The following is a 27,802-nucleotide window of genomic DNA, read 5'->3' on the forward strand; positions in this document are numbered from 1 at the left end:
GCTAAAATGCGGGACTCCCATCGACTTTAATTGCCGGTGAGATCCCACTTGAACCAATTAATTACATAGTTCAGATCATTTGCAGACCTGATTGGGAGGATATTTTAGGAGGGGTGGGATTTTCATCTCAACAGAGCATGTTTCCCGTACTGGGGGAAGCACTCCCAGTTCAAACAGACGTGTTGCAGCCACCAGCCTGTGGGAGCTGCAACGGTCCATTTGACAGGTGGGGGGGTGAGACCCTCACTCATTGCAGGAGGCCACTCTGTCACTTTGGACAAAGTTTGGCCTGCACCACCCTCCTCCGAACACAAAAATTCACCAACTTGCAACCTCAACCCCGGTGTGCAGACACATTTACCTACATTGCGGACCCCCTCAAACGTACATCTTCCGGATGGGGGCCGCCATAGCTGCAGTCATGACCTCCTCGGAGGACGAACAGCATCACCAGCCTCGTCGGCCAACTTAGACACTTGGAGCTCCACACCACAGTGGTGTGAAACATCCACCTGCACAGCATGAGGGAGGGCGACCGCAGAGAGGGTTGCGTCGCAGCAGGCACTACCCTCGCCACAGGGTCTACAGACCGAGGCTCAGCTTCCTGGACCTCTCTGAGCAGCAGTGCACATGGAGGTTCAGAGTCAGCTGCCAAGTAGTCGCAGACATCTGCAGCCTCCTTAATGACGGGCTGCTCCCGGATGAACCGAGCAGCATCTTCTTACCTGTCGCTGTCAAAGTCACCACTGCCCTCAACTTCTTCACCTCCGGATCCTTCCAGGGTGCCACCGGGGTCTCTCAGTCGTCTGCACACAAGTGCATAAGACAGGTCACCGACGGCTTGTTCTGCAGGGCCTCGCACTATATCAATTTCCCCATGGATGACCTCAGCCAGACGGAGAGGGCAGTGGGATTCCATGCTGTGGCTGGCTTCCCACGGGTGCAGGGTGTAATTGATTGCACCCATATAACAATACGAGCACCTCTGAGGAACCCCACCACCGAGCCACAGCGTCAATATAACGACAGCCATATCGCTACCAGGTCTACAATTGAGCAGGCCAAAGGGCTGCACAAGATGTGCTTCAGGTGCCTTGATCGTTCTGGGGGAGCGCTTCAATACGCACCAGACAGAGTGGGATGCATTATGGTCATGGCATGGCACAACAGATAGGAGTGCCACTGGAGAAGGCCCCATCCACATCTGCCACCCATATTGAGGAGTCTGAGGAGGAGGAGGCCGAGGAGGAGGAGCAACCCATGGGCAGAACAGCGGCTCACCTGGCTGCTCGTATGTGAACGGTTCTTCTAACATCAGACAGTGTGAAGAGTCCAGTCCTCATCACCGGCCACGCCAGCCCCCTCTTCCCCACCCCCTGCACAAAACAGTGGTGCAACTACACCTACACCCACTGTAGAGTGACCCAATGGGTGGCATCAAGTGTGCGTGTTCATGGTGAACCTCATGAAAGGGACTTATTGCACAAGCCAGTCAAGAATTGGCAAGACGTGGCAGTAGTGGTGATAATAATAATATTTATTGTGAATGTGAAAAAAAACAAATATAAATAAAAAACATGACAAACCGTCAAACACCCTTGTGCATCCCCTTTGTGCTCACAAAACCTTTGGCTTACATTTCCTACTACTCCTACGTGGTGCTTCCCCTGTGGCTGCACAGAGGTAGTGGCAGGATGCTCTTGTCCATGCCCTGACCGATTAGATGCTTTGCGCGGACGCCCTCTGAGGGCCCCCTCCAAAGATTGCTCCACCTGCACCTGTGCAGGGGCAGACTCGACCACCTGGAGAAGAGGCAGCATTGCGGGTACTGGTTGAGAGGGGGGCAACGGGTGAGACGTGGAAGCGCTTTGAGTGGCGTCCCCACTTCCATGTCCCCTTTCACCATCATCCCTCTCCTGGGCCTTCTGGCATCTCTTCTCCTATCAAGGCAAAACACAGAGAGGCGTGATTGAGTGATGGTTGCATAGTGACCCACTGCATGCATTGGTGTGGGTGGGGGTGAGCATGAGGGAGATGCATGGGAGGGTGTGTGTGAGACATAGCCATGAGATTGTATGAGGATTGGGTTGCGTGGTCGTGCTCGAATGGGAACTGGGGCGGTGAGTAAGTGCAGGCAAGGTGAGGATAATGGTTGAGTGGATGTGAGGAGTGATGCGAGAGTGTTGTGGTGGCAGTGCAGGAGTTGTGTGGTGGTGGAGGTGATGTGGAAGACAGAGTGTGGGAGAATGCGTAAGTATACTCATTTTGGCTGACCTGGTTAGGTCATTAAAGCGCTTCCTGCACTGGACCCAGGTTCGGGAGATGTGACTGCTGCTGCTGACCTCCTCTGCCACCTCGAGCCAGACCTTCTTGGTGGCAGAGGCAGGCCACTTCCTCCCGTCCACTGGGAAAATGTTTCCCTCCTCCTCCTCACCCCATCGAGCAGCACCTGGAGTGAGGAGTCTGAAAACCTTGGAGTAGCCTTGCCTCTGGTCTGCTCCATGCTGCCAATTTGGTTCTTTGCTGCAAGAGGAGCATTGGAGGACTGCCCCTTTAAATAGGGCTCCTCCTGCTGACAGCCTGTGATGGGGGTGCGCAGTGCGCCCGCTGCGCAGGTCTGGAACTGGAAATCCGGAAGCACGAGTAAGTACATTCAATTAGGCTGCGATCGCGTGCTGAGCACCCCAATTTCACTGGACACGTTACCCACGCGCCCAGTCGACCCCCCGCATCCCTCCTAATATCAGGCCCTGTGTGTCTTCTACTTCTTAACCACATGCTCCTTTTTAAGTGTTTCCCCATTGGGAGGAGGAAATAAGGTAGATGATCATTACCTCTCTTTGTTTGACACTTAAAATGATGGAGGTCAAGTACCTCTGGAAATGACCCTGAAACTACAGGCAATGCAGGGATTGTTGTGATGGCTGATTGAATCTTGATTGCACTTGATAAACCTGATCGAGTTCTTTAATGAGGTAACTGATATGGTGAATGGGTGAATGGGGGCAATGCAGGGGATGTGGTGTATATGGACTTTCAGAAAGCTTTTGACAAGGTACCACACAGGAGACCATTTAAAGAAGATTAAAGGTTATGGAATTAGGGGAGGAGTAGCCTTCTATTCCTTTTGTGTGTCAATGAATTGGATATATCGCAAGAGAGCATGATATCCAAATTTAATGGCAGATGGTACTAAAATAGAGGCACAGTAAATCATTCTGAGGGCCAAAGGCACTGTTGATAAGATGGTGAAATGGGCAGAAAAATGGCAGATGGAATTCAATGTCAGTAAAAGTGAGGTAGTTGAAACATAAAAGTAACAATTATACTTTGAATGAGGGAAGTCTGTGTAATGTGGAAAAGCAGAGAGATTTGGGGGTTCAGGTTCACAAGATATTAAAAGCAGCACCTCAAGTGAATAAGGTCATAAAAAAAACTAATGGAATACTAGGTTTTATGGCAAGAGGTATAGAATATAAAAGTTGAGATGTAATGGCGAATCTATAAAAAAAACCTTCGTAAGACCGCAGCTGGAGTACTGTGTGTAGTTTTCAGCTCCACATTACAGGAAGGATATTGAGGCAATAAAGAGGATACAGTGCAGATTCATTAAGATACGAGGAAATACAATTCTGAAGATAGACTTGTAAAATTGGGGCTATTTTTGTTAGAACAGAGGAGATTACAAGGAGATTTGGCAGAGGTATTTAAAATTATGAAGGGATTGAACAGAATAGATAGAAACAGGCTGTTTGCAGTGATTAAGGGTTCAAGAACGAGGGGACATAGATATAAGATTAAATGCAAGGCATTTAGGGCAGAAAGCAGGAGAAACTTTTTATGCAGAGAGCTGTGAGGCTGTGAAATGCACTACTGGATTTAGTGATTGAAGCAAAGACCATGTCAACAGTTATGATTTGATGAACAGCCAAAAGACCTTCAGTGTGAAAATACACCAAGTTTCATCCTTGGTCTGCGCTGAGTTAGCGGATCTGAGCCAGGGTGATGATAGAGCGCTACATTTGACCTCAGCATCCCCGTCTATAGATGGGGGAGAAATCAGCCTGCTTGCTATACAGTGATCACTGTTGGAACATGCATGTTGGGTGAAAACAGAATTAGGCTCGGTCATATGCCTCCCAAGAGTTACAAACCCCGCCAGACCTCATTGCCTTGGTCAATGTGGACAATAGTCAATGTGGACAACGGTCAATAAGGACAATATGGACAATGGTCAATGTGAACAATGGTCAATGAGGACAATGTGGACAATGGTCAATGAGGACAATATGGACAATGGTTGATGTGGACAATGGTCAATGTGGACAATGGTCAATAAGGACAATATGGACAATGGTCACTTCGGTGAGGACTGCGGGCATCCATGGAAACCTAACACAAATCAAGGTGAACTGCTTCTGAGTTAGTGCAGAGGCAGTTGCAGGGTTGTGCCGCTTGCTGTAAGGATGCCTGCAGACAATCTGTGGCACAGTGATGGCATCGCCAATGGCTGATCTCACCTCCTCCCTCAACCATTATGCACCCCATTCCTTTCAAACTGGCATAAAGTTAATCTACATTATCAACCATTGGCTGCCCACAGATGCATCAACCAAGAGGCAGATTCATTGTTCAGCAGGGCCATCACTTGATACAGCCACTTGACACAGCCGCCCCCTTTCAGCAGATGTCTGTGTTTTGCAAAGTGCACAGGTGGTCAATGATGCACCCCTGTGGCTATCCTAAAGTCCATCCTGTGTGTCAGTAACTGAACATGCATCATGCAGCTCAGGTGTTTTGAAAGCGTTTGTTGAATGGCAATGAGCATCTGTCACTTCTTAATATTGTAACCCAGGCATAGGCACATAATAGCAACGTTCAAAATTAACACCCATTTATTTCTGTTTCTGCATTAAAAAGTCCTACCTATTTCCATTCCCAAGCAGTAATTTTCTTTCTATTTGTAACAACAACTTATATTTATATAGTGCCTTTAACATAGGAAAACATCCCAAGGCACTTCACAGGAGTGTTAACACACAAAGATTTGGCACTTCACAGCCAATTAAGTACTTTTTCAAGTATAGTCACTGTTGTAATGCAGGAAACACAGCAGCCAATTTGAGTACAGCAAGGTCTCACAAACAGCAATGTGATAATGACCAGATAATCTATTGTTAGTGATGTTGGTTAAGGGGTAAATATTGGCCAGGACACTGGGAAAAGCTCCCCTTCTCTTCTTCCAAAAAGTGCCATGGAATCTTTTACGCCCATCTGAGAGGGCAGATGAGGTCTCGGTTTAACATCTCATCCAAAATTAATTCTAAAGACTGCTTTTGTTACTGCAGTGTGGAGGGAGAGGGCAAAGGAAAAATAGCACTTCAGCATCATGGGTGCAGCTCTTTAAATAGCTGCAGCAGCACAGAAAATTCCACCTCCCACTGTGTGAACTTCTAGTGGTAGCACATTATGCAACAAGAGCTTGCATTGATTAGTTCACGAGTGGTGAACCTGGAAATTTTTAGTATGATCTACTGTGCCAAAGAATCGTATCAGCTGTGGCTCTGTGGTAGCACACTCGCCTCTGAGTCAGAAGATTGTGAGATCAAACCCCACTCCAGAATCTTGAGCACACAATCCAGATTGACACTTCAGTGCAGCCCTGAGAGAGTGCTGGAGGTGTTGGAGATGCTGTCTTTTGGATGAGATGTTAAAACGAGGCCTCGTCTGCCCTCTCAGGTGGACGTAAAAGATCCCAAGACACTATTCAAAGAAGAGCAGAGGAGCTCTCCCTGTGTCCTGGCCAATATTTATCCCTCAACCAACATCACTAAAAACGCATGATCTGGTCATTATCGCATTGCTGTTTATGGACCTTGCTCTGCGCAAATTGGCTGCCGCCTTTCCTGCGTTATGACATTGACTACGCTTCAAAAAGTATTTCATTGGCTGTAAAATGCTTTGCGATGTCCTGAGATTGTGAAAGCCACTATATAAATGGAAGGTCTATTTAGTCAGGTAGATGATGAACTATGAATTATTCCCATTCTATGATTGCACAAGTGGGAATATCCCTCCTATGATGGAGTATTTGCAGTAGTAGAATGCACAAGTCAGGAGTGTGATGGAATACTCTCCACTTGCCTGGATGAATGCAGCTCCAACAACACTCAAGGAGCTCGACACCATCCAGGACAAAGCAGCCCGCTTGATTGACACCCCATCCACCACCCTAAACATTCACTCCCTTCACCACCGGCGCACCATGGCTGCAGTGTGTACCATCCACAGGATGCACTGCAGCAACTCACCAAGGCTTCTTCAACAGCTCCCCCCAAACCCACAACCTCCACCACCTAGAAGGACAAGGGCAGCAGGCGCATGGGAAGAACACCACCTGCACGTTCCCCTCCAAGTCACACACCATCCTGACTTGGAAATATATCACTGTTCCTTCATCGTCGATGGGTCAAAACCCTGGAACTCCCTACCTAACAGCACTGTGGGAGAACCTTCACCACACGGACTGCAGCGGTTCAAGAAGGCGGCTCACCACCACCTTCTCAAGGGCAATTAGGGATGGGCAATAAATGCTGGCCTGGGCAGCGATGCCCACATCCCATGAATGAACAAAAAAAAGTTCCATGCTGCCCTGCAGGAAACCACAATCATATGGAGTGCAGGTACAAGAATCGGGGTCATAGTCTTGGCTTCACTAATAGGATTGAGGAATTACCCTTATAGTTTCATGGGCACGGGCCACATTCCATTACCTTATGCAAGTAGCCATTCTTTACGTGTGAGCATAGCCAGGCTTTGATGAGCATCACGATTCAGTCCTATCCTGTCTTCACCTGATAGCCACCAGGCCAATTTCTAAGAGGAATGGTTGGATAGCAATCAGCATAGAAATTCCACCTGATTGATCACCTGTCTTAAAACCAGAGACACTGAGTTCTCCCTTCCCTCTCTCCCTATGTGGATGTCATGGGGTTGTGTGGGGTAAAGATGATGGACCCTACACAAAGCCACAAACCCTGGTCTATATCGAATAAATAAGATTAAGATCTCAATATTAAAACTGCCGGATGCAGTTAGTAACAGTCACAGCAGTGGTTTAATTTCTCGGTAAACCACCAAATCACATGACCCATCGTCTTTCTAAAGTGTGGATGACATTACTTGAGGAACAGTGTTTTCTGACTGAAACACCACTGCCTGAGAAGCTGCTGCTGCTTCATTTGCTCCAACTTTAGACCGTGTATGAGATAGTGATCGTGAGAAGGGAAATATGTAAATTATCTTGATATGCAGTTCTAAATCCAAACCCAAGAATAATGCTCATCTTTGAAAGTGTCATACAGTTCTTGTATAAAACAGATTAATATCACACCTACATAAAAATAGCATTTGCTTTTCCAGCATTTGTTGATAAGAATTGTGCTCAGCAGGATAAAATGAGTTCAAAGTTTTCATTTCACTAACTAGTGTCACATTGCAGGTATTAAATATGTGTGTTTATTGCACATATTTATATGTCTAGATCTCTTTTTGCTCTATCATGATATGGATTGCAGGATATAAGGAGTCCGTGAAGCATCCTTTTCATAGAAAAGCTTTCCATTTAGAAACGATAATCTGGGACAAAATTAATAGTCACTTGGACAAGGATTAATAAAGGAAAGCCAGCACAGATTTGTTAAAGGCAAATTGTGTTTAACTAACTTGATTGAGTTTTTTGATGAGGTAACAGAGAGGATTAATGAGGGCAATGTGGTTGATATTGTGTGTATGGACTTTCAAAAGGCGTTTGATAAAGTGCCACACAATAGACTTGTTATCAAAGTTGAAGCCCATGGAATAAAATGGGCAGTGGCAGAATGGATACAAAATTAGCTAAGTGACATGAAACAGAGAGTTGTGGTGAACGGTTGTTTTTCGGACTGGAGCAACGTATACAGTGGTGTTCCCAGAGGTCGGTACTAGGACCACTGCTTTTTTTGATATATATTAATGACTTGGACTTGGGTGTACAGGGCACAATTTCAAAATTTGCAGATGATACAAAACTTGGAAGTGTAGCAAACAGTGAGGAGGATAGTAATAGACTTCAATAGGACATAGACAGGTTGGTGGAATGGGCGGTGACATGGCAGATGAAATTTCATGCACAGAAGTGCGAAGTAATACATTTCGGTAGGAAGAACGAGGAGAGGCAATATAAACTAAATGGTACAATTCTAAAGCTGGGGGTTTTTGTGCACAAATCTTTGAAGGTGGCAGGGCAGGTTGAGAAAGCAGTTAAAAAAGCATACGGCATCCTGGGCTTTATAACTAGAGGCATAGAGTGCAAAAGCAAGGAAGTTATGTTGAACCTTTATAAAACACCAGTTCGGCCACAGCTGGAGTATTGTGTCCAATTCTGGGCACCACACTTTAGGAAGGATGTGAAGGCCATAGAGAGGATGCAGAAAAGTTTTACTTGAATGGTTCCAGGGATGAGGGACTTCAGTTACGTGAATAGACTGGAGAAGCTGGGGTTGTTCTCCTTAGAGCAGAGAAGGTTAAGAGGAGATTTGATAGAAGTGTTCAAAATCGTGAAGGGTTTAGATAAAAAGAAACTGTTCCCATTGGCGGAAGGGTCGAGAACCAGAGGACACAGGTTTAAGGTGATTGGCAAAAGAACCAAAGGCGACATGAGGAAAAACTTTTTTATGCAATGAGTTGTTATGATCTGGAATGCGCTGCCTGAAAGGGTGGTGGAAGCAGATTCAATTGTGGCTTTCAAAAAGGAATTGGATAAATACTTGAAGGGAAAAAATTTGTAGGGCTATGGGGAAAGAGCACAGGAATGGGACGAACTGAATTGCTCTTACAAAGAGCCAGCATGGGCTCGATGGGCCAAATGGCCCCTTTCTGTACTATAACCATTCTATGATTCTAAGAATCTCAAGAGAACTAAGAACTTATTTGTTTAATAGTGCCAGGGATGCAGCAAAAGATGATGGTAGGTGTACTGAGAACTTTTTTTCTTTTCCTGATTTCCAGTCAGAAAGGTCTATTTGGGAGAGAAGAAAAGGCCAAATCAGAAAATGTGCCTTTAAAACAACAGAATGATACTAGGGCTTCTAGGGTATGAGGGGAGGTTGCATAAACTTGGTTTGTATTCCTTGAGTATAGGAGAATGAAGGATGATCTAATTGAAATGTTTAAAATGATAAAATAATTCAATAGCGTAGATACAGAGAAACTATTTCCTCTGGTGGGGAATCAAGAATAAGGGGACATAATCCTAAATTTAGAGCAAGGCCATTTAGGAAGCACTTTTTCATACATTGGGTTCTAGAAATCTGAAATTCTCTTCCCCCAAAAGGTTGTGGGTGCTGTCAGTTGGAGCTTTCAAGATTGAGATTGATATGTTTTTGTTAGGTAACGGTATCAAGGGATATGGAGCAACAGCGGCTAAATGGATTTGAGGTACAAATCAGCCATGATCTAATTGAACGGTGGAACATGCTCGAGGGCTGAATGCCTACTGCTATGTAAGGAATCTTACAACACCAGGTTATAGTCCAACAGTTTTATTTGAAAATCACAAGCTTTCGGAGATTATCTCCTTCGTCAGGTGAGTGAGTGAATGAGAGGTTCTCAAATCGTATATCTTATATTAGGCTGGGAATCAAAGGTGTCGTTGGTGTTCAGACAGGTTAGCCACGGAAAACAGTCTGTCCATGTAACAGATTTTTAAAAAAAATAAAACTGGCCATTCTCAGGGTGAAACATAATTTCCTGTTTATGAACCTGCCCTCCCAGTCCAGTGCTGTAATGTCTACTAAAAACTGAGGATAGAAGGAGGGAGCCTTAAACTGGATTCTGGGAGATCTAGTCTATCATTGTGACTTACACATGAACACTGGGGCAGTCTAGGGATTGTAGTCCATCAGTGTGACATTCACAGATTAACACTGCAGTCTTGGTTTCAACACACGGACTACTCTCTGAACAAAAAAGTCATTCAAGCGCGCAAAAAAAATTATATGGGTAAGTTTCATGATATGATACGACTATCTCCTGAGGTGATTAACAAGTCAAAATGATGGCCACAATATCTTTTTAAAATTGGCTACTGTTTCCTATTTTGTCTCAGTAACTGTTTCTTGACTGCTGACTCCCGCTTGCTGACTGGTTTGTTCCTTGCCTGGTCAATTGAAGATGTCTTCTAAAAATAATACTTCAGGTGCAAGTGCAAACACACATTAAAATGGGATGGGTGTTTTCCTCTTTCTCAGGTCCAGCATATGTCAGTCAAACCTGTGAAGTACCCACTACAAAAAAAATCCTAATGAATCCAAGAAACAAACATTTATTTCACTGTCTTTGAGTTTATCGCTCACAAAACTCTTTCCAAATGCTTTCAGCGGCCACATGCACCCAGTCCCACTCCCATACCTCAGCAGCCTTCCTTGCAACAACTCACCATTAGCAATGCTGTGGGCCAGGAACCATTCCACAGGGGAAGGGAAGGAAGAAACGTCAAATGGGGAATGCCTATAGACCCACTCTCAGACGCTTCCTGCAGGCCATCCAAGAGCGACGTTAGCAGTGGCTGTTTATACTGCACTTAGGTTCAGAATGATTGGGGTGGAGTCAAACAGGTACAGGGTGAAAATAAGGAAATGAAGAGAACAGAAAGACACATGCCAACATTCCCCCCCCCCCAACTCAAAAAAAACCCCACAAGTTACATATAGACTAAAACTAATTTGGACGCTTACTAAAAAGAAGAACCTAACTGTTCTGTAATCATTGCTCAATGAAGGTAAGCTCTCACAGAACTCATTCTTCTCCATATTTCATCAAAGAACAAAAACACTTTCTGTTTTTTTGTCCCCAGCTTTTCTTGTAGGAAATAAACTAACCAGTGTTTCCAAGACAGTTCACACTTGACATTTGAGCTTTGGCCATCAATGTTTTTGTGACTTCTGTTAATATATTTATAGTATCAACTACTGTTCATGAATAGCTATAAAACCACAAAGGTCAAAAAATGCGGCTTGTACACCTTCATTATATATTCATTTTTTGTACCATTAAAATACAGAATCTATGACTCGCTCCCCAAAAAGAAATGACAACAGCATGAAATGACTTTGGCACGCTTGTTGTTTCACTTCTCCAAACAAATATATCACATCTTTAGTCATCCATTTCTACTGCCGTCTGCATTATAAGGTGAACCCCATTTGAACCTATGGAAGGTTTTCCAGTTACACTGTAAACCTTAGTCTTCAGGTGTTTTAATATTGTGCATATGTAAAAACATAAAACCACCCTTTGGTACTGCAATGGTAGAGCATGGCAAAGCTCCAAGAAGCACAATGTGAGGTTGAAGCTGGAACTTACCAATCCACTGAATTTCCAATCTCAGCTATGTTGCTGTAGAAAGCCATTGAGCAGAGCCAGAGGGAGAGTGATGACCATCTCCTCCACTTCCTGATGGCCTTGGAGCAGGTTGTCTGCCCATGCTATCCTCAGCCAAGCTTTGGAGAACTAAAGAAAGAGATGGAGAAAATATCCTGAAAAATAAAAGAGCTTAAAGAAAATCTTTAATGGTGCGTTTCTCTCCCAGTATTAGGGATGCGATTAAACCAAAACCAAATTGCTCATGTTAAAATTTGCTAAATGCTCAGATTTGACCCGGTTCAAGTGTTTATAGTGCAGATGAGTCTGGTTCTTTTATAAAACACTCTGGCATGGACGTGAAGAACAAATGAACACCATCATTTTACCATCCCGCCCCATGTGTCCATGCCATTATAGCACTTGATGCGCTATTCGTTTTTGTCTGTGGCTGGAAGGTTTTCTGTTTCCTGCAACTATGTATTCATTTTTCTGATGGTTCATCTCCCTTTTTTCTTAGAGTTCAGTATCACAGACCAATCCCTTAAGTGAATCCACGCTTGTTATGAACCAGAGTGTGCCTTTACCTGCCCAGTATCTAGGCAACTGTAGTGAGCCCAGGGGTCAAACAAAAACCTCTTCCCACTATATTCCGGCAGATATCTAACGTGCCACCAAATGGTTTCCTTGACTTTGGAAGGCTGTAGAATAAATATGGTATCAGATCCTGGCTTAGGCTATAAACAGATTTATTGAATAGTTAACGGATAAATAAAGTCCAGAGGCATGGACTAATACCATAAAGAACATGAGATCTAGGGGTAAATTTTAACCCCCAAGAATGGGTGGGTTGAGGGCAGTGAAAACACTCCATTTTTGGAGCAGGACCGTATCTCGGCTCCAACGCACTGACTTCCGGGTTTGACCCAGACGGGTTTGGATGCACGCGTACTTCTACACCTGAAAGTTCGGCCGGCACTTAAAGTCAACAAGCTGATACTTAAAGGGCCAATTTAGGTATTTAAAGTACTTAAGGCGATTAACTTTTTGTGTATTGAGTTACACAAACCATTTTAACTTCTCCTTAACATGTCTCCCGTGGCCTCTGAAACACATCATGAAAATGGAGGCGAGTTGCAGCCGGCCCTCATTTGGACCTTTAAACCAGTGATTGACACATGTGAATAAAAGGTGAGTTTTTGCAGCAGGACAATCAGTTCTCTCAGATAAACATTTGGCTGGGAGTTCATTGTGTTTAGACTGAGATTTCTTTGTTCAAACTCAGAATTCTTGTGTTCAGACATATTTACCTACATTTTGGACCCCCCTCAAACTGACAACATCACAATGTGGGGGGCACAATGGATTTATTCAACAGCACATCTGAGGGGGAGGCACATCACCATCCGCGGCGTGTAGTTCTGGGAGTTGCAGCTCCACAAGACAGAGGTGCACCTCAAGGACCTGCAGAAGAGCAAAGAGGGGACCTACGGAGGGGCCGAAGTCGCAGGAGGCACTACCCATGTGGGAGGGTCTACAGACAAAGGCTGAGTTTCCTGGACCTCTCTGAGGAGCAGTGCCCACACATACTCAGATTGAGTCACCAGGTGGTCACAGATCTCTGCAGCCTCCTTCATGCAGAGCTGCTCCCAGCTGGGCCTGGTGGCCTCGCATTGCCCGTTGCAGTTAAAGTCACAACTGCCCTTAACTTCTTTGCCTTTGGATCCTTCCAGGGCACCACCGGTGACATCACCAGGGCTTCTCAGTTGTCTGCACATAAGCTTATACAACAGGTGACAGATGGCTTGTTTGCCAGGGCATCCAACTATGTCAACTTCCCCTGTGACGACATCAGCCAGACTGAGAGGGCAGTGGATTTCAACTCTCTGGCTGGCTTCCCACAGGTACAGGGCACAATTGATTGCACACGTGTCGCAATCCAAGGACCTGCACATGAGCCAGGACTGTTCATCAACCGAAAGGGATATCACTCCATCAATATGCAGCTGGTTTGCGACCACCAGAGGAGGTTTCTGTAGGTGTGTGCCAAATTCCCTGGCAGCTGCCATGATTCCTTCATTTTGCACAAGTCCAAAATCCTGGCCCTCTTCCACACACAACATAGACTTAAGGGCTGGTTCCTTGGAGACAAGGGATACCCCCTGCAGATGTGGCTCATGCCACCTGTGAGAAACCCCACCAATGAGGCACAGCAGAGGTGCAACCACAGTCAAATCACCACCAAGTCTGTCATTGAACAAGCCATAGGACTGCTGAAGATTTGCTTCAGGTGCCTGGATCGATCTGGGGGAGTCCTTCAGTACTCACCAGCGAGGGTGTGCAGAATAATAGTCATGTGTTGCATCCTGAACAACATCCCTCAGCAGAGAGGGTTACAGGTGGAGGAGCTCCAATACACTCATGAAGCTTCCTCATCTGCCGGCAACATTGAAGAAGAGGGTGAGGAGGGTAAGGAGGAGGATGAGGATGAAGATGGGAAACCCATTATCAGAGTAGCGATGCACATGGCTGCTCGTGATGCCAGGGAGTCAATCATATCTAACCGGTTCTCATAAGGAGATCTGCAAACTGAATATAGTGAACTATTCAGACCCCCTGGAACAACCATCACCAACACCAGCTCCCCTCTCCCCGCCCCCACCCCCCACCTCTGCTTGCATAAAACAGTCCTTCAACCACGCATACACCCATTGTAAACGCACCCAATGGGTGGCATCAATTCTTAGTGTTCATGATGAAGCACATGCTGCACATTGGTGGAGTGATATCCCTTTCAGTTGATGAACAGTTCTGGCGCTTTCACAAAAGGGACTCAAGAATGGACAAGACGTGGCAGTGGCGGTGACAATTATAACATTTAATGTTGGGCCAGGGCCACATCACTCCCACCACTCTGCTAGACGACAGCATGGAGCAGATCTGCGATGCGTTTGAAGGCCACGGCCAAAGTTTCTGTCTGCTGGTTGCCAGTCTCACCTTCTCCGATGGCCAGGCATTCAATTGTGCGGCTGAACTCCAAGGCCTCCTCCTCTGTCAGGGCCACTATTTGTGGTGGGCCCCCTCCAGTCATACTCCTCCCCCTTGCATTTTGCGTTCTCTTCTACAAGGAGAGAAAGAACAGATTTGTTCACCTGATGAATGCATTGCTTTGGGGGAGGCTGTCAATGGAAGAGATGCATCAGAGGGTGGCTGTCAGATGGATTCATCACATTGCATCAAGATTAGGGTGAGTGGCAGTGATGGGTGCATAAATGGGGAGGTGAGAAAGTACATAGAAAATTAAGGTAAGTTGATGATGAGATTTAAGTGGGCGTGAGGAGTGATTTAATGGAACAGGCTTGGCAAGGCAGAGTGAGAGGACGGGTAATGTACATCACCGGATGTAGGTGAATCAGCAAATGTACTCACTTTTCCTGACAAGGTTAGGTCACTGAAGCACTTCCTGCAGTGCACCCATGTCCTTGAGACATTACTTCTGCTGCTGAGCTCCTCTGCGACCTCGAGCCAGGCCTTCTTGGCGGCAGAGGCAGGACGTTTCCTCCGATCAGTCGGGTACAGTATCTCCCTCCTGTTCCTCACGCCAGCCAGTAGCAACTCAAGAGAAGAGTCGTTAAAGCGGGGTGCTGCCGTACTCCTTTGGTGCTGCATCTCTGCACATTCCTTCCTTCTCCCTCAAAATCCATGGTTGCAATGGCCCTTTAAATACTCCAGTTCACAGCATATCATTCGGGTGCGCAGTACACCCGCTGCGCAGTTTGGAGACGCAAAGCCCAGAAGTTACATTAAGGGCCTTCAATTTAGTCACAATCGCTCGAGCCGATGCAGGGAAAGTTTTTCCCAAGTTTCCCACACAACTATTGTCCCCCCCCCCACCCCCGGTGACTTCCCACCAGCCCCCTCCCCCCACCCCACCCCGGGTAAAGAATTTTCTCCTGAATTCCCTATTGGATTTATCAGTGACTGCCTTATATTTACGGCCCCTACTTTTGGACTCCACACAAGTGGAAACATCTTACCTACGTCTACCCTATCAAACCCTTTCATAATTTTAAAGACCTCTATTAGGTCACCCCTGAGTCTTTTTCTAGAGAAAAGCACCCTAGCCTGTTCAGTCTTTCCTGATAGTTATAACCTCTCAGTTCTGGCATCAAGCAAGCAAATCTTTCTTGCACCTCCTCCAGTGCCTCTATATCCATTTGTAATGTGGAGGCCAGAACTGTGGACAGTACTCCAAGTACCCTGCATTAAAGGAAATAATCCATGCAGATTTATAGACTTCAGCGGTGACAAGATGGACATTCTAGTTGGGCTTAAAGGGCTCAAAACTAACAAATACTTGGGGCTGATAAAATCAATGCCAGGGTACTAAGAGAGATGAGAGAAGTAATTTGTGAATTGTTGACAATCACCATGAAAGAGTCACTGATGCTTGTGGAGGTATTACTATATAGGAAATGAGCCAACATAGTATCTATACTCAAGCAGGGGAGGATATCTAGGCCAGGTAACTACAGAAACACCAATCTAATATTAGTATCTGCTAAAATAATGGAATTGATTATCAGAGGAAAACCTGAGGAATGCTTGTATGATATAGATTGTGACCTTGGAAGACCCTAATTAGCCTCTTTAATTTTTTTTTAGAAATTACATCCTAAATGGTGACTATTTGATGTGTACTTGCATTAGAATCTGAACTAAACAAGCACATTTGTGAAAGTGGCTATAGATGAGCAAAGAATTATGACTGATTAAGAGGTAAAGAGAGAGTATATTCCTCAAGGTAAAGAAAGAACACAACCAAAGGACCTACTAGATAAAGAAAGATCACAAAATCACAAGCCATGGGGGAGGCTATTCGGCCTATCTTAGCTCATCCAGAATAGCAGACCTACAGCCTCCCATCACATCATCTAACTGACACCATTACTATCCTACTAGTAAGGCCATTCCAAATGTTGATTCACTTTTTGTGCACAGATATTCTTCCTGAACTCTATCCTAAACTTTCCCTTCACTTGTTTTAACCTGTGCCTCTTGTCCTAGTATCTTGGTATCCCTTGAAGTAATTCATTGAGTTAACCTTATGTATGCCTGTTAATATCTTCTGCACTACGATAAAGTCTTTTCCTTTCAAGGCTATTGAGCCCCATTTTCTGTAGTCTTTCCCTGTAACTCAATCTTTGACACTAGGGGGTATATTTTAACTTCCAGCCAGGAAGGGAGTGGGGGGGGGGGGGGATGATTTCCGGGTGCGAAACCCGAAAGGTAAGTGGGATCGTGACCTTAATTAGGTCCTTCAATGGCACTTCCGGGTTTCGCACCCGGCAATCAGCCTGATTGACAGGCTGGCTGGCTGTCGGCAGTGAAAGGAGCTGCAGGTCAGAAAGGGAAGTGGGAGGGAGAGAGAGATCACAGGCTTAGAAAAAATCAGAGGTGGGGGGACGTGGACAACATCGGGGGGTCAGCCAGCATCAGGATCGGGGGGTTAGCAAGCATTGTGGATCGGCGGGGGGGGGGGGGGGCGGAGTCAGCAAGCATCATGAATCGGGGGGGTCAGCAAGCGTTCGGATTGGGGGTGGTCAGCAAGCATCCAGATTGGGGGGTCAGCAAGCATCCGGATTGGGGGTCAGCAAGCATCCAGATTGGGGGGTCAGCAAGCATCCGGATTGGGGGTCAGCAAGCATCCAGATTGGGGGGGTCAGCAAGCATCCGGATTGGGGGTCAGCAAGCATCCAGATTGGGGGGTCAGCAAGCATCCGGATTAGGGGGTCAGCAAGCATTCGGATTGGGGGTGGTCAGCAAGCATCCAGATTGGGGGGTCAGCAAGCATCCGGATTGGGGGTCAGCAAGCATCCAGATTGGGGGGTCAGCAAGCATCCGGATTAGGGGGTCAGCAAGCATTCGGATTGGGGCATCAGCAAGCATCCGGATTGGGGGTCAGCAAGCATCCGGATTGGGGGGTCAGCAAGCATCCGGATTGGGGGGTCAGCAAGCATCCGGATTGGGGGTCAGCAAGCATCCAGATTGGGGGGTCACCAAGCATCCGGATTAGGGGGTCAGCAAGCATCCGGATTGGGGGATCAGCAAGCATCCGGATTGGGGGGTCAGCAAGCATCCGGATTAGGGGGTCAGCAAGCATCCGGATTGGGGGTCAGCAAGCATCCAGATTGGGGGGTCAGCAAGCATCCGGATTGGGGGTCAGCAAGCATCCGGATTGGGGGTCAGCAAGCATCCGGATTAGGGGGTCAGCAAGCATCCGGATTGGGGGTCAGCAAGCATCCAGATTGGGGGGTCAGCAAGCATCCGGATTGGGGGTCAGCAAGCATCCTAATTGGGGGTCAGCAAGCATCCAGATTGGGGGGTCAGCAAGCATCCGGATTGGGAGGTCAGCAAGTATCTTGATCAAAACTGAACACAATACTCAAAGCATGTTCTAATTAAGGCACTGCACAATTTTAACATGGAATCTTCGAACTGCATATCATTTATTTTTTCAATGTCCACACAGGATGTTACTTTCATTAAAGAGTCAAAGAGGTTCATTGAGGAAGGATCAGCCCCTTTTCAAGTGATGAAGTCTTGTATTTATCAAATTATTCCCATATTGAAACTCCAAGTTTGCTCCTGATAATGAATTTGTTTAATTTACCAAATATTGACATTAGACTACAGACATAGTATTACATAGTATTTACAGCGCAGAAACAGACCTTTCAGCTCAACAGGTCTATGCCAATGTTTATGCTCGAGAAGAGCCTCCTCCCTCCCTACTTGCACTAACCCAGCAGCATATCTTTCTATTCCTTTCTCCCTCCTGTGTTTATCTAGCTTTTGCTTAAATGCATCTATGCTACTTGCCTCAACCACTCCTTGTGGTAATGAGTTCCACATTCTAACTACGCTCTGAGTAAAGAAGTTTCTCCTGAATTTCTTCTTGGATTTATTAGTGACTATTTATAGCCCCTAGTTTTGGACTCTCCCACAAGTGGAAATATCTTCTCTACATCTACCCTATTGACCCCCTTCATAATTTTATGCTGGGACTGTAGTTGCCTGAATTAGATTTGCCCCCTTTCTTGAATAGGGACAGCTTTTTTCAAATTTAGTGATAACTCCCAACATTCATGAACTTTCTCGTGGTGATTGTCAGCATTTCACAAATTTCATCCCTAGTCTTTCTTAGTAGGAACATAGGAACAGGAGTAGGCCATTCAGCCCCTCGTGCCTGCTCCGCCATTTGATAAGATCATGGCTGATCTGTGATCTAGCTCCATATACCTGCCTTTGGCCCATATCCCTTAATACCTTTGGTTGCCAAAAAGCCATCTATCTCACATTTAAATTTAGCAATTGTGGGGAAATTGCTGGAGTCTATAATTAAGGATAGGGTGACTGAACACTTTGAGAGTTTTCAGTTAATCAGAGAGAGCCAGCATGGATTTGTAAAAGGTAGGTCTTGCCTAACAAACCTGATTGAATTTTTTGAAGAGGTGACTAAAGTAGTGGACAGGGGAATGTCAAATGATGTTATTCATATGGACTTCCAGAAGGCATTTGATAAGGTTCCACATAAGAGACTGTTAGCTAAGATAGAAGCCCACGGAATCGAGGGAAAAGTACGGACTTGGTTAGGAAATTGGCTGAGCGAAAGGCGACAGAGAATAGGGATAATGGGTAAGCCTCACATTGGCAGGATGTGACTAGTGGAGTCCCGCAGGGATCTGTCTTGGGGCCTCAATTATTCACAATATTTATTAACGACTTAGATGAAGGCATAGAAAGTCTCATATCTAAGTTTGCTGATGACACAAAGATTGGTGGCATTGTAAGCAGTGTAGAAGAAAACATAAAATTACAAAGGGATATTGATAGATTAGGTAAATGGGTAAAACCGTGGCAAATGGAATTCAATGTAGACAAATGTGAGGTCATCCACTTTGGATCAAAAAAGGATAGAACAGAGTACTTTCTAAATGGTAAAAAGTTAAAAACAGTGGATGTCCAAAGGGACTTAGGGGTTCAGGTACATAGATCATTGAAGTGTCATGAACAGGTGCAGAAAATAATCAATAAGGCTAATGGAATGCTGGCCTTTATATCTAGAGGACTGGAGTACAAGGGGGCAGAAGTTATGCTGCAGCTATACAAAACCCTGGTTAGACCGCACCTGGAGTACTGTGAGCAGTTCTGGGCACCGCACCTTCGGAAGGACATATTGGCTTTGGAGGGAGTGCAGCGTAGGTTTACTAGAATGATACCCGGACTTCAAGGGTTAAGTTACGAGGAGAGATTACACAAATTAGGGTTGTATTCTCTAGAGTTTCGAAGGTTAAGGGGTGATCTGATCGAAGTTTATAAGATATTAAGGGGAACAGATAAGGTGGATAGAGAGAAATTATTTCCGCTGGTTGGGGATTCTAGGAGTAGGGGGCACAGTCTAAAAATTAGAGCCAGACCTTTCAGGAGTGAGATGAGAAAACATTTCTACACACAAAGGATGGTAGAAGTTTGGAACTCTCTTCCACACTATTTTCTCTCTATTTTCTGCACAGATGTTAGCCTAACTGGTCTATAATTCCCCAGTTTCCCTCTCTCCTTTCTTAAAAAGCAGAGTGACATGTGGAATTTTCCAATCTAGAGGGACAGTTCCTGAATCTAGAGAACTTTGAAAGATTATAGTTCGGGCATCTGCAATCTGCTCACCTACTTCCTTTAAAACCCTGGGATGGAAACCATCTGGTCCTGGGGATTTGTCACTCTTTAGTGCTATTATTTTCTTCATTACTGTTGCTTTACTTATGTTAATTTCATTGAGTCCCTGTCCCCGATTCAATATAAGTTTTCTTGGGATTTCCGGCATGCTATCCTCTTTTTCTACTGTAAATACTAACGCAAAGTAATTGTTCAACATGTCCGCCATTTGCCCATTGTCAATGACAATATCCCCACTTTCAGTTTTTAAAGGGCCAACACTGCTCCTGACCACCCACTTTTTCCTAATATAACTATAAAAGTTCTTTGTATTGGTTTTGATATCCCTTGCGAGTTTCTTTTCATACCCTCTTTTTGTAGCTCTTACTATTTGTTTTGTGACCCTTTGTTGATCTTTGTATCTTTCCCATTCGCCAGGATCTGTGCCATTTTTTGCCTTTTTGTATGCCCTTTCCTTATGTCTTATACTGTCCCTTACCTCTTTAGTTGTCCATGGCTGTTTTTTTGTCAAGTAGAGTCCTTGCCCCTCAGGGGTATAAACCGGTTCTGTATCTCGTTAAATGTTTCTTTAAACATTTCCCACCGTTCATCACCGCTTTACCCATTAACAGATTTGATCAGTTTACTGTGGACAGTCTCTGTCTCATCCCATTGAAGTTGGCCTTACCCAAGTCTAGAATCTTAGCGGCTGATTCACTTTTTTCCCTTTCAAACACTACATTGAACTCGATCATGTTATGATCGCTATTGGATAGATGTTCACGCACAGTTAAGCTGTTAACTAAATCTGGTTCATTACTCATTACTAAATCTAGTATGGCTTGCCCCCTTGTTGCCTCTAGGACATACTGCTGTCGAAAACTATCCCGGACACACTCAAGAAATTCACTACCTTTCTGACAGTTGCTAGTCTGCTTTTCCCAATCTATGTGAAGGTTAAAGTCCCCCATTAAGACCACTATGCCTTTGTTACACGCTTGTCTAATCTCTGCATTTATACAATCTAGCACTTCAGAGCTGCTGCCAGGGGTCCTATACACAACTCCCACTATAGTCTTAGGTCCTTTCCTATTTCTCAATTCAACCCATAAGGTCTCTGTTGGCTGCTAACCTCTCGTTATATCCTCCTTTATCATTGAATTGATTTCATCTCTAATCACTAAGGCTACTCCTCCCCCTCTTCCATTTTCCCTATCTCTCCTGTAGACCTTATAACTCAGTATATTTAGTTCCCAATCCTGACCATCCTGCAGCCATATCTCAGTAATAGCTATCATGTCATACTCTCCAATTTGAATTTGAACCTGTAGTTCATTTAATTTATTCCTTATACTCCGTGCATTTGTATATAGAACTCTTAGTTGGGCCACACACCCTAGCCTGACCTTCAGCTTTGATGCTGGGTTAATCACCTTACGCCTTCTAGTTTTCACTTTATCTGTAGTGTCTAAAGTACACTTTGTTTCTGCTGCTCTACGCTTTTCCCTTTCACTTGTTCTTGAACAACTGTTTGTACTATTTGTATTGTAAATTTCCCCTGGGTCTTCCCCTCTCTTGCTGCTCTCAACTTTACTCCCTTCTGACTCCCTGCTAAGATTCCCATCCCCCTGCCACTCTAGTTTAAACCTTCCCCAACAGCACTAGCAAACACCCCCGCGAGGACATTGGTCCCGGTCCTGCTCAGGTGTAACCCATCCCGCTTGTACAGGTCCCACCTTCCCCAGAACCGGTCCCAATGTCTCAGGAATCTAAATCCCTCCCTCCTACACCATCCCTGCAGCCACGCATTCATCCAGTCTATTCTCCTGTTCCTATACTCACTAACACATGGCACTGGTAGTAATCCTGAGATCACTACCTTTGAGGTCCTGCTTTTTAATTTATCTCCTAACTCCTTGAATTCACCTTGCAGGACCTCATCCCTTTTTTTACCTATGTCGTTGGTACCGATATGGACCACGACTACTGGCTGTTCACCCTCCCCCTCCAAAATGCCGTTCCGTGACATCCTTGACCCTAGCACCAGAGAGGCAACATACCATCCTGGAGTCACGTTTATGGCCGCAGAAACGCCTATCTGTTCCCCTTACAATTGAATCCCCTATCACTATAGCCCTGCCACTCTTCTTCCTCCCCTCCTGTGCAGCAGAGCCACCCATGGTGCCACAAACTTGGCTCTTGCTGCTTTCCCCTGATAAGCCATCTCCCCCAACAGTGTCCAAAGCAGAATATCTGTTTGAGAGGGAGATGGCCCCAGTGGACTCCTGCTCTACCTGCCTAGTCCTTTCACTCTGCCTGACGGTCACCCATTTTCTTTCTGCCTGCGTAATCTTTACCCGCGGTGTGACCACCTCACTGAACGTGCTATCCACGATAGACTCAGCATCGCGGATGCTCCACAGTGAATCCACCCGCAGCTCCAGCTCTGAAATGCGGTTAGCCAGTAGCTGCAGCTGGACACACTTCCTGCACACATGGTCGCCAGGGACACTGGTAGTGTCCATGACTTCTCACATAGTACAGGAGGAGCATATCACGGGTGCGAGCTCTGCTGCTATGACTTGCCTTAGATTTACACTGCATTCACCTCTCAGACTCTCCTCCCGCTCTAGGTCTCTCCTTTTTATACTGTGCTCACCTCTCGGACTGTCCTGCCTCACCTGCGAAGTCGCACAGTAGTTTTCTCTTGTTGCGGGTCTGCTGCTGCTTTTATTCCCCAATCTCAGTCTTCTACGCTCAGGTCCACTGCCGCTCTGTGGAAAAAATTAGGAAAAGCAAGGCAAAGCAGCACCTTCTTCCCCCATTTCACCGAACTCCAACACTCACCAAACTCTCAGCTGTCCCACTCTGTGCTCCGCTGCACTCCGTGCTTGGTTTGCACTAACAGGCCCCTGTTTTTCTACTGTTTGTGACTCAGATGAGTCAGGCCTGCTCCTCCTTCAGGAACCAGTTTAATCTAGCTAACCAATTAACTAACTACAGCAGCTCTCTCTGCTGAAGCGTGACAGAAACTTAAAAATGTAAACTTTAAAATTGAACTTAAACAGTTGATAGCAATTTACACTAGATGTTAAAGAGATTAACCCTTAAACTCCCACACTCATGGAAGAAAGCCATTCGACCCAACAAGTCCGTGCCAGCTCTCTGCAGGAGCAATCCAGCTAGTCCCACTCCCCCGCCCTATCCCCGTAGCCTTGCAAATTTTTTCCCTTCAAGTACTTATCCAGTTCCCTTTTGAAAGTCATGATTGGATCTGCCTCCACCATGCCCTCAAGCAGTGCATTCCAGATCACAACCACTCGCTGTGTAAAAATGTTTTTTCTCATGTCGCCTTTGGTTCTTTTGCCAATCACCTTAAATGTATGTCCTCTGGTTCTTGACCCTTCCACCAATTGGAACAGTTTCTCTCCATCTACTCTGTCCTGACCCCTCATGATTTTGAACACCTCTATCAAATCTCCTCGCAACATTCTCTGCTCTAAGGAGAACAACCCCAGCTTCTCCAATCTCTCCACATAACTGAAATCCCTCATCCCTGGAATCATTCTAGTAAATCTCTTCTGCACCCTCTCTAAGGCCTTCACATCCTTCCTAAAATGCAGTGCCCAGAACTGGACACAATACTCCAGTTGTGGCCGAACCAGTGTTTTATAAACGTTCATCATAACCTCCTTGCTTTTGTACTCTATGCCTCTATTTATAAAGTCCAGGATCCTGTATGCTTTTTTAACCGGTTTCTCAACCTGCCCTGCCACCTTCAATGATTTGTGCACATATACCCGCAGATCTCTCTATTCCTGCACCCCTTTTAGAATTGTACCCTTTAGTTTATATTGCCTCTCCTCCTATTCCTACCGAAATGTATTACTTCACACTTTTCTGCATTGAATTTCATCTGCCACGTGTCCACCCATTCCACCAACCTGTCTATATCCTCTTGAAGTCTATCACTATCCTCCTCACTGTTCACTACCCTTCCAAGTTTTGTGTCATCTGCAAATTTTGAAATTGTGCCCTGTACACCCAAGTCCAAGTCATTAATATATATCAAAAAAAGCAATGGTCCTAGTACCGACCCCTGGGGAACACCACTGTACACCTCCCTCCAGTCCAAAAAACAACCATTCACCACTACTCTCTGTTTCCTGTCTCTTAGCCAATTTCGTATCCATGTTGCCACTGCCCCCTTTATTCCATGGGCGTCAACTTTGATGACAAGCCTATTATGCAGCACTTTATCAAACGCCTTTTGAAAGTCCATATACACCACATCAACTGCATTGCCCTCATCTACCCTCTCTGTTACCTCACCAAAAAACTCAATCAAGTTGGTTAAACACGATTTGCCTTTAATAAATCCATGCTGGTTTTCCCTAATCAATCCACACTTGTCCAAGTGACTGTTAATTTTGACCCGGATTATCGCTTCTAAAAGTTTCCCCACTATCGAGGTTAAACTGACTGGCCTGTAGTTGCTTACACCCTTTTTTGAACAAGGGTGTAACATTTGCAATTCTCCAGTCCTCTGGCACCACTCCTGTGTCTAGGGAGGATTGGAAGATTATGGCCAGCACCTCTGCGATTTCCACCCTTACTTCCCTCAGCAACCTAGGATGCATCCCATCCGGACCGGGTGATTTATCTACTTTAAGTACAGCTAACCTTTCTAGTACCTCCTCTTTGATCAAATTTTAGCCTATCCAGTATCTCGACTATATCTTCACTTACTGTGAAGAGCTTGCTTAAAATTTTCATCTTATTGATGTCGATGTCCTTAAATCCGCATGGATTACTTCTGTTATAATGGAAGCATGTGCTGCAGTCTTTTCTGCTGAACATTTCAATAAAGTATTCATTTAGTACACCAACTCTTCTCTGTTCAGCCCCATCAGCATGAGGTTCTCACCCCTTCCCTGACTGTCCGCTTGCTGATGTGATATGGGAAGATTTTCTTGCTGTTTGGTTTAGCATCTTGCTGATGAGTAACTTAACTACCTTTGTAGTAATGCAAGAAACAATAGGAATAGCTTTGTGTGATCAGAAGTATGTAGCTACTGCAAATACTGACATTACCAGCAACAAGGATATATGGCTGCAAGTGAAATTACTGTTGCCAACATCAGAGAATGAACATTTAACATATTTGTGTGACATTCCTCCCTGTCTGTTATTTTAGTGGAGGGGTTAACCCACTTAAAATAAACTCATTTCAAGACATCAAGAGTCATTTCTAGTCTTTACTGTATTAATAGTTGCTGTTTCAAATATTGTGTATAAAAAAATGTATGTATCAGAAGTTAATGGAATTGGTATACCCAGAAAATACTTGTGACTTTTTCATTTCTATTCAGCCCACGAGCTGCTGTCGCCTATTGAGCATGCATGAAAAGCCCATTTCTGATTTTCACACCTGAACTGTTCTAGTTGTGAGTCGGGACTGGGGAGGGAGTTTCCCCATTGAGTGTTAACCATCTTCACTTCTACTTGCAAAACGTTTGGTAATAAAATATTTCACTTTTTGGCTTTTGTCAAATAGGTGCTGGTCATAAATAGGCTAATCTACATAATCTGTGAATTTATATTTATAATGCAGCCATCATTCCAGAACCATTTGAAGAAGTGTTCCACGTAACGTAGGCCCAGGCTGCTTGCTCTGTGGCGTCCGTCCATCCAGTGATCCTTTGCAGCATAGCGGGATCTTGGAACAAGCATTGGACCTTTTTTTTTAACTAAGATCATTTGTAACGTTGCAAATGCTGCCCTGTTGGCAACTGAGTGACTGGCAGCTCTCAGCCCAGGCTGGTGGAATAAGTGTCTCCTCTCTCCAGAGCCTGTTAAAGGTACCATGTGAAGTGATTAAAATGATCTCACCCCCCAGTATCTACTGGAGGTGGGTCCACGGTAAAACACGTAGATAATTCATCCTGTTTTGTCATTAAAGTAGCACTTTCTCTTGGAGTGTCCAAAGGATATCTGGGAGTGAATCTCCCCTCCCCACCACCGGGAGCGGACTTCCGCCTAGGGTTGCCAACCCTCCAGGATTGCCCTGGAGTCTCCAGGAATTGAAGATTAATCTCCTGGACACCGCTGTGAGCAACCCAAGAGAAAAGTCACAGGGGCATTAAAAAAATTATGCAATTTTTTAACACCTTAGTTTATTAGTTATAAAAATATTGGAGATGGGGGGGAAAAGCTGTTTGACTGTGCGAGGCAGTTGGAGGCAGAAGGGTCATGTGACGAAACCTCCAGGAATATGTCCAACCAGAGTTGGCAACACTACTTCAGCGCCTTCCCCTACCCGAGTGGACTTCCGCTGGCCGGCGGCCTGACAGTCGCGGCTGGAGGCTCGGTCATTTTGAGAGGTGGGTCTCATTTGCTTAGGGACGATGCACTGCGGCCGGAGTTGGAATGTACTCCAGGGCAGCCCACCAGCCCCATTCCGCAGCCATATTGGGCGGGCCCAGCTGGCCGGCCTCTTTGTGGTAGCGAGTTCCACATTCTAACCACTCTCTAGGTAAAGGATTTTCTCCTGAATTCCTTATTGTGTTTATTAGTGATGATCTTGTATTTATGACCCCCAGCTTTGGACTCCACCACAAGTGTAAACTTCCTCTCTACGTCTACCCCATCAAACCCTTTCATAATTTTATCAGGTCACCTCTCAGTCTTCTCATTTCTAGAAAAAAAAGTCCGAGCCAGTTCAGTCGTTCCTGATAGTTGTACTCTCATAGTTCTGGTAGCATACTTGTAAATCTATTTTTGCACTCTCTCCTTAAACCCAACCCTAACGCCAAACCTAACCCTAAACCCAGTCCTAACCCTATTTATTTTCCCCTCCCCTTTTCTGATTGTATTAATATGTGTGTGGGGGGGTGGGGGGAGAGAAGGAAGGGGGTGGAGAGAGAAGGGAAGGGGGGGCGAAGGGAGGGGATGGGGGAAGAAGGGAGGGAGTTGGGGGAGGAGGGGGGGGTAGGGGAAGGAGAGATGAGAAGACCAAGCACCCTGTGAGACAAGAACCAGAAGAGTATCATAGCCCAATTTAACCCTTGACTTTTCTGGTCCAGAACATCAACCATACCCTACGCTATCTGGGATCAGCTAACTCAGTTCAGACTGGGGATCAAACCTAGGTCTGTCCAGGGAAGGCTCGAGGCTCAGTACCGTACCTAGCAATGCATTTCTCCACTGGACCATTGAGGGATGGCCCAGGAGTTATGTTTATTGATTTTTGTTTAAAATAAAATGATTGACATAAAATACAATATTGATGCCTAAATTAAAAATTATTCAAACCAACTAAAGCAAAGGAGAACAAAGTAGTTTAGAGGGAGAGGAAGAAGTGGGGAGGTGTCAAATGATGATAAAGATCAGTAAGTATCGAGATGGAGGAGAGGCAGACTCATATGAAATCAAACTAAGTCTGTAGAAAGAGGTTTCAATGTATGTAGAGAATTACTGATTCAGTGGAAGTGAGTTAAGAATGCAGGCAAGTTAATATCATAGTATTACAGTAGGTACAGCACAGGAGGAGGCCATTCAGCCCGTCGGGCCTGTGCCGGCTCTTTGAAAGAGCTATCCAATTCGTCCCATTTCACTGCTTTTTCTCCATAGCCCTGCAAATGTTTTCCCTTCAAGTATTTATCCAATTCCCTTTTGAAAGTTACTA

The 27,802-nt window shown here is 45.3% G+C and overlaps 1 long non-coding RNA gene across 1 annotated transcript in view; it reads left to right on the forward strand.

Moving 5' to 3' along the window:
* Positions 1-27,802, forward strand: part of LOC137325063 (uncharacterized) — a 204,218-nt gene that overhangs the window by 145,070 nt on the left and 31,346 nt on the right. The gene's annotated exons all lie outside the window — the stretch shown is intronic.

This window comes from Heptranchias perlo, chromosome 9 (assembly GCF_035084215.1).
Source record: "Heptranchias perlo isolate sHepPer1 chromosome 9, sHepPer1.hap1, whole genome shotgun sequence".
Lineage (NCBI taxonomy): Eukaryota > Metazoa > Chordata > Chondrichthyes > Hexanchiformes > Hexanchidae > Heptranchias > Heptranchias perlo.